The sequence below is a fragment of the Homalodisca vitripennis genome, chromosome 1 (genome assembly GCF_021130785.1).
Source record: "Homalodisca vitripennis isolate AUS2020 chromosome 1, UT_GWSS_2.1, whole genome shotgun sequence".
Taxonomy (NCBI): domain Eukaryota; kingdom Metazoa; phylum Arthropoda; class Insecta; order Hemiptera; family Cicadellidae; genus Homalodisca; species Homalodisca vitripennis.
This window is the reverse complement of record NC_060207.1, coordinates 173,471,943-173,480,506: the sequence shown is the minus strand read 5'-3', so window position 1 is coordinate 173,480,506 and position 8,564 is coordinate 173,471,943.

Below are 8,564 nucleotides of genomic sequence, written 5' to 3'. Positions count from 1 at the left end.
ACTGTACATGAAAATAAAAAAAAAATAGTACCTGATCATATATGTTCCAAAAAAAAAACCTACGAAGGGTCAAGTGGCGGCATGGAAGTTGCGGGTGCCCTAGATGTTTTCCGAAAGTCCAGAGATCGAAATGTACGGTATGTACGATACTTAGGAGATGGTGACAGCAATGGTTTTTAAAAAGGTGGTTGACGATAAGCCATATGGAGATGAAGTAGAAGTAAGAAAACTGGAAATGCGTCAATCATGTCAAGAAGAGAATGGGGGAGCAGACTAAGGGAATTGAAGAAACGGTTGGGAAAAACAAAAACTAAAAGATAATAGAGCAATAGGGGCAAGAATAGGCTAACAAATAATGACATAGACAAGCTGCAAGAATATTATGGCCTAGCTATAAAAAGAGGTGGATCAGATCTTCAACAAATGGTTAAAAATGTGGTGGGCAACTTATTTCCACAAAATATCGAATGATGACACTCCGCAACATGGCCTATGTCCAAAGGGGCCGGATAGTCGTGGTGCGGTTATAATAAAGCCGAAGCCCTACATCAGACTTTCAGCACATAAGTCACACAATTTGCCATATGAACGTGATGGTACAGATCAAACAAATTTTATAGAGATTTAGCCAATCCGGATCTTCTAAAAAATGCCTTGACCAAAAGACTCAAAACCAGAACGAAAGTTTCAACAATGCCGTCTGGTCTAAGGTGCCTAAAAATGTTTTTGTAAGGCTAAAACACTCTAAAACTTGGCATATATGATGCAGTTTTAACTTTTAATAATGGATTCACCAGCAAATTGGATGTGTATAACAAGCTAGGAATCAAACTGAGCGAGAAGTCTGTTGCCGCATTGCGAAATTTTGATACAATACGATTAAAAAAAGGCAGAAAAATCTGCTTTAGACATGACCAAGGAGGCTAGAGGTTGCTAGGAGGAAAAGAAAACTTGCATTAGAAAGAGGAAAATGAGGACCCAGATGACCCTGAGTACGGAGCTGGGATGTTTTAGCAGCAAAAGGTTAGTCTAGCAGTCATTTTTGCCTTTACCGGACATTTCCCGGAAACTTGGTTTTTTTTTCATATAAAGGTACATGTATCTCAAAAACTATAAATGCTAGAGAATTGAAATTTGGTATGCATACCAAAACAGTGCAATTCCAAATCGTGTTGCATCTTTTATCATTCTATCTAAAAAAACAAATGAGAAAAAAAAAATTTTTTGGTGTAAAAAAATAATTTTTTTACACACAATATTTAAAAATTCCTAAAAAAATTTTTTTTTTAAGATTTTTTTTTACTAAAGTTGCAAGAGATGTTTATAAAGGAGTACTCTTTGCCTAAAAAAAATTTGAAGGTTGTAACTTACTTAGTTTTGACAATACATGTACCTAAAGTTTGTAAATTTAACATGCGCGGGATAGGAACGACCCGCTCCCCTTAAGGTTCAAGACGATGGCCGTATGATTTTTTAGGATAAAGTAAGCACAAATGCATGAAGAGTGAACTCGATTAATGCATATATATATATATATATATATATATTTGACATATATTAAGCATATATTACTATATTACTACGCATAGATATTGCTATTTATTATAATTTAATTACATTATCTAAAATCATGATTTTATTAAACAAACCATGAGGAAAATTTTTTAAGATAAATGAGGTAGGTCATGTTTTTATAGCCATTAAAAATAATATGAATTTATTTCTATCAAGTCGACAGAAATTATAACTTGTGTACCAGAGAAAGATATAGTAGTCACCATTAGGCTTGAGGCCACTCTTAATCCTTTCTTCCCATAAAGTATCCTTGTCAGATTTCAGGGGTACAGCAAAGGCATTGAAGAAGATTGTCATGAACCGAAAACATTTTGCTTGAAACGTGTATTACACTGTTATTTTTGTTGTGCCGTAATGTTCCGCTTATCCGTATCTTATCTTATCTTGTGCTTTATTTTAGATATATGTGTATGATTTAACTTTAATGAGGGCAACTTTAACGAATACCAACGAATCGTGTTTCAATTGTTTAGTCAAATGTCTATTTTTTATGTTTAAGATTTTACATCTAAAAGGAAAATCAGAGCCAGTTCTGGAATAGTGTTAAAGTTATGGCTTAATTCTTGTAAGTGACCACTTACGAATTAGACCCTTTTTACATTTTAGTTGTAAGCCACAGAGAGCATACGACGCAAATGTACAAAGACACAGTTTTAATAGTTTTACAAAATTAATTTAAAAGAGTTTTTTAGGTATTTTTAGGTGTTGAACTTTTAATCTCATGTGAATATCGTCAGTAAAGTTAATAAGACCCTTAATAATATGTTGTAAATTAATAGTATTATGTTCAAGAACGTAAATAAACACTATTACTATATAAAAACACAATCCACTTAGTTGTTTGGTTTGAGTTCGTTTTTGGGATTCAAAAGAAACTTTATTTAACGAGGTATTTATTTTAATTTTTCCCGGATAGAAACATTAAAGGTGCATTTGATGAATAAGAAACATTCAAAGCAATTATATTGAAATTTATTTGCATTAGTGGTTTTTTCCTTAATTTTTTTATTGTTTTGGTCTCCTTCATTCACTGATATTATTTTCAAATCAAAATTACAAAAAATAAAGTATCAATATATTTAAAATATTATGTTAATAAAATTATCAAATTTACCAATTCTTTTTATCGACGTATAGGTTTCATACATTACGAGTACTACTTTAATTTCGCTGATTTAATGCTCCAATTAGATCTGTAATAATTGTACCAAGACAATACACAAAGGGTGTCACAGCACGGTAAATCCAATCTAATAAAATTCTGTTTGTATAAATTACACTGGCTAAGTCCAGTAACTATGCATATAGTAACCTAACTAATGCGATACATAATTGATGTATCATGTAGTTGAACTATAATATCAGATACAATTTTTATATTATCAAACACCTTATTAGTGCACTTAACGTTACATAACTCCGTTACTACATCAATTTCAAAATAATACTTTGAAAAAAACCTTTTTCAATCGCCCACAGAGTATTGAAAGTGTTGGAAAAATAAGATTATGAGTGAACATAGTCAGGTGAATGAGTATCTTACTTTTGTCAGAGGTGAAGTTGCAATCAATTATATATATCTTGGTAAAGGTATTACAAATAATATTATGTCATACATATAAGAAGACATTATTTTAACTGATTTAAATCTTATTTTAAAATAAATTTCCATTGGTGTAGAACAGTGATTCTCCTTAGTTCCATGTTCAGCTAACTTGTAAGCTTGAGGTTAGATTAATAAAACATGCCTAAGCTTATTCAGCAAACAATAACAGAGTGTTTTCCGTTTCAGGTAAAATCTTGTTAGACAAACTCCGTCGAGTAAGGAAAGAGGCAAACGTATTGAATAATTCAACGGTTTGTGCGTCGACATCAGACGTATGTGTGACAACGCATTACTTTGAAAATAGACATTCCATATCATGAAGAAGTTTTCTTTAACTGCTGATTTTAAATTTTTAGTTTCTTATCTATAACCATCCATATTAAGTATAAAATAAGACTCAGGAAGTACAAGTTTCAGATACATTTACTGTCTATTTAAGTACCAACTCATGCAGCCATAGGTGTAGTTAAACAATAATGACTTATTACAATCACAATAAATCTTTAAAAAAATATATAAATAAATCAAGCACTAATCGCACATAGTTTTGTCTTTCTAAAATACAAGGGACCTTATTTACATGCATTAGAGCTATGTTTGTTAAATGAAACGAACTATCTCAAAATAATTATAATAGTTACATGTACTTGACATTACATCGCGATTTTATATTCTTTATTTACGAGAGGATTTAAATTATAGTTAACAAGAAATTGGTTCAGTGATAATCTTAGTACTGTAGAACTGGTTTGTCTCTAAATCGAATAATGAAAAATGCTAGTTACTTTGTTAAAGCAAGTTCTGAAACAATACAGCGTATTGGGAATCTACACCAAGTTATATCGTAAAGAAAGTTTATATTAGTCGTAAATTCTACAACACGGAATATTAAAGTTTCCATAAATTTACTGTCTGTGTATCTTCATGTTAGATTAAATGGTTTCGAAAAGTTACCATCCAAATATAGAATTGTCTCATTTTAAACTTACAATTTACTTTATAAAATAAAATTCCTGAGCTTCAATCATATTAGGTGGTGAATGAAATCATCTCGATTTGTCACACACTGCTGTTTTATGACAAATCTTAAGAGGTTGTTAAAGACTCCACGCCTACTTTGTTCAAACAGAACGCCACTTGCTTACCTAAGACAAATGTTCCAGGCTTGATCGGTAGACGCATGCGGCTGAGATCGAGTGTTATTTATACATGGCAGAGACGCGGTGTACATATTGAGCATCATTCTCCTGGGATGCACGCCTTCTACCAACAACAATAACGCATAACGACGTATTGATTGGGTATACGTACTACGTTGTCCATAAAATAGCTTGCAAATCTAAAGACAGATGTTTTCTTTCTGTTTTCCTAATACGATTAGTATTCTAAATAAATTTTTATATTTCTTAAAAATTATTTATATTTTTCCCAATTCGGAAGTTTAAAAAAGAATACAGATTTGTTGATCATTCACAATATTTGTAACAATTTTATCTACAGGTTATATAAAGACTAAATAACACAAGGGGAGGAGTTCGGGCTCTGACGTAGATTTATTATTATTTGAACTTTTCACTGTATGGTGTAACAGCAATGTAAAGAAATTAAGAAATTAAATAAATTGAAAAGGAAGCTTGAGATCAATAATGGTCGGCCACACGTTACGTCATAATGAAATGTGTTCATCTCAATCAATACAATAGAATATTTTTGCTGGCAATATCCAAACACAACTTTACATACGAGTGTAACATTAATGTAAACTGAGATCTCTATTTATATTTACAATACAAATTGGTTTTCAATATCTGTACAATCGTGGTGGTGTTATTTCGTAAAACGTATCACACCATATGAAAACAAGAAATGTATTTATGTTCCTTCCGATTATACGAATTAAAATTTACTTCTATATGTTCATAAAAATAATGAAAACTATATCGTAGGTAACAGTTTAAATTATATTTGTATGATCACAGGTATAAAATAAAGTTTATAATAGTTGCATGAGAGCAAAAGTCGAAATCATTCTTAATACAAGTTATCAAATGTTATTGTGAATGTAATGAGATGTATTCCTTGATATTTTTAAAGAAAGCAAAGCAAGAATATGAAGATAATACAAGATCTACCAGGATTGTATTTGCCAGTTCCTTTTGCATTTTGAGCAAATTATTAAAAGTCTTAAATCAATCTCATAGGCATGTAGCCTTTCAGCTGTTTGGCCTATATCACTTGTATGAGGTACATATTGCTCAGCGTTCTATGAAAAGCCAGCAATTGTAAAATAAACGAATGAATATATGATAAAAACAAATGTGACTTGAGCTTCAGTGTAGAATATTTATAATTTCGACCAAGAAATTAAGGTTAAAACGAGGAATAGAGATTTATGTTATATTTAGATAGTCTACATGAATAGATTTAAACAATAGCTGATGTGCGATTTCAACATTCAATAATTTATGAAATAAATATTGGCTTTAAGATTTGGTTATAAGCAATAAATTATTTTTAGGATGATTTCCACTTTTGGTAAAAGGGGTACAATTCAAAATGCTCGTTTCCGGCTTTGTCTTACCTTCAATATACCTATATCGCTGCTAAATTTCTTTAATTTACGTCACACAGTTTTCGACATAAACAAACATAAAAAAACAATTAAATTTGTGTGTTTAAGTGTAACACACAACACATACATACATGAACTTCTTAAACCGCCCATATTTTCGAAGAATATATAGACAAACACCATCATACTAACTAAGCCATGAACTCTATCACGGTACATTAAAATAATCCATAATAAGGGCACTGAAATAAAGCACATTTTCTCGTTACAATCGTTTTTAGGTTACCCATAAGACGTTAAATTATTTGCTAACGCTTGGTCAAATCCAAGTTTACTATCAAAGAACTCAGTGCTGCCTATATAAAATTAAGCATTAAAGATTCCCATCTTAGTTCAACTATATTTACTAGGTTTTTTGTAGTTGAGTAAAAAAGTTCTAATATTTTAAAAAACTTTTGCCTTATTTGTATAGTAGGATTAATCATAATTACCATAATATTCTTTAAACAATGAACTGTTTGCTATTTTCATATGAAATTTTCGTAGACCCCTAAATTAACATAAGTACAAAATAACATATTAAAAACATGAGATATTGGATTAATTAAAACACTATAATCTAGAATGTGTCATTTCGTCATTAATTATTTAAAATATTCTTGCATATTTAATATTGGTTCCAAAATATGCGCCACAAACGTTCCGAATCATACATGCTACATGGAGAACAAAAGCTTCACATACTCTTTATTGATATACAAATGTAGCGATTCTTGTATATAAGTGTATGAGTGTAACCATATGTTCTAAAGAAGCATTGTAGTCGTAGAAATCAGTGGTGGAATAATACCAAGAACAGTGGATTCCCTTATACTTTATACCACATTAAATTGAGATACAGCCTATATGGTATTCATCAAATAAATATAGTAAAAGAGAAAACACATATGTATTATTAAATAGATTAGTTTTTATATTCGATTATGTGTATGAATTATTGCAATTGCAGCTGCTGTAAATAAAGCTTAAGAAATCTTTCATATTTACATTTCTCATTTGAATTTAGAATATATAACTACCAACTAAGTTATAGTATGTAATATAAGAAAAGTTTAAATACATTATTACGTTATACATTACGTTATACATTTTCCCGTGAAAAATTTGAAATGTGCCGGGTAACAAACCAAAATAAATTTTATCAGGGTATCGTTTATTTACAAAGTCTAAAGTACGTATATATTTTTATCGCAATCTTAGTATATGTTAAGTTGCCAATAAATTAGGATTTTGCAACTAAATATGCATCAAATGGCTCTTGAATTTAACGATGGTGACTAAAAATATATGGAAGTATCAAACACGTTTATACGATATATACTTTATATACTTTTATTTACAATAAATTGACTACGTATTATAAAGTACAGTCTTAACTTTTGTCGATGGAGAAAGTCATTAGTTTAGTATATTATAGCATATATACTATAGTATACAGGGTGATAGAAAAGTAAATTACTAGCTGCAAAGAATACTACTAATAATTATAGTAATTTTTAACTTTTGATCCTCAGGGGATAGATGTGTGTGGGTAATTCAAAATTTTCAAATAATATCACTTATAGTCTTGTAACCAATCATTTAAAGTTCAGGTTAGCCAATAAAAAATACACCTAATGAATTGAAGTCAGAAAACTCTACAATAAATGGCGAGTGATTATCTCTTAATTAGTTTAATATTTACCAAAAAAGTTTAGTATCAAGAACTTTTAACTCACTTGGTTACAAAGTTAACTTTTTAAAACAGGTGAAAAAGTATTTTCTTAATGAGGGTTTCATTTTGTAATTTTGTGTAAATGGTCTGATTTTAATTCTTTAAGCGTATTTTCTATTGACTAGTAAGTAGCTAGTAAGAGTGGCCCAAAAAGATTTAACATGTCTAAAGTAACAAAAAAATAAAGCGGGAAGGTGCAAGTTACTATTCAATCACCCTGTATAACGATATATTTATACATTTGCGTCGAATTGCTATTTGAATACATCATATTTTATTCATTATAAACACTCATTCGTTTCATTGATTAAAAAAGAATTATTTTCATGTTGTAGTGACATTGCGTAAAGCTAGAGCTAGGGATAATAAATATCGTTGCGGATCTAAACGTTTAATTCCTGCAAAAGAGTTATGGAGAGGTACACTACAACGCTAGAGCCACACCATTGTAGCAAGATCCATAACATACTGTGACATCCGCTATTGTATTGGCCTATGATTACCATTACTCTATAACACAATTAAGCTTAACTGTAATGATACATACAGTACGTTGGTACCTATCAATTGTTTGATTCTAACCTCTTCATAACTAGGTGGAATAAGCTGCAATGTTAAAGGTACTAAAGCTTGTGTGTAATACATTTGACACCTAACAAATAACAAAAGGGTAACACAATAAATACGTCTTTTTTATTAAATTTAATTGTACGAGAACAATTTATGTTTCCGATACAAATACTTCAATATATAAATCCAATAAAATTCTGCGTCTTAGAGCGATATTCTGAATCAAGAAAACATTAGTATGTAGGCTTAACTAAAAACAATTGACGCATTGCATAACATAAGAAGCATACATCGCTTAAGTTGAGTTTAAACTGTCTTTCTACGTGAAATATAATTAAGAAAGAGGTATTTCGCCTGCCCGGGTATGTAACCATTTATTTTCTGTACGATTGTATGTCTGCCTGTCTGCCAATATAGATTTTTAAATAAGTAATAGAACTAAACATTTTGCATTTAACATCAGGGAT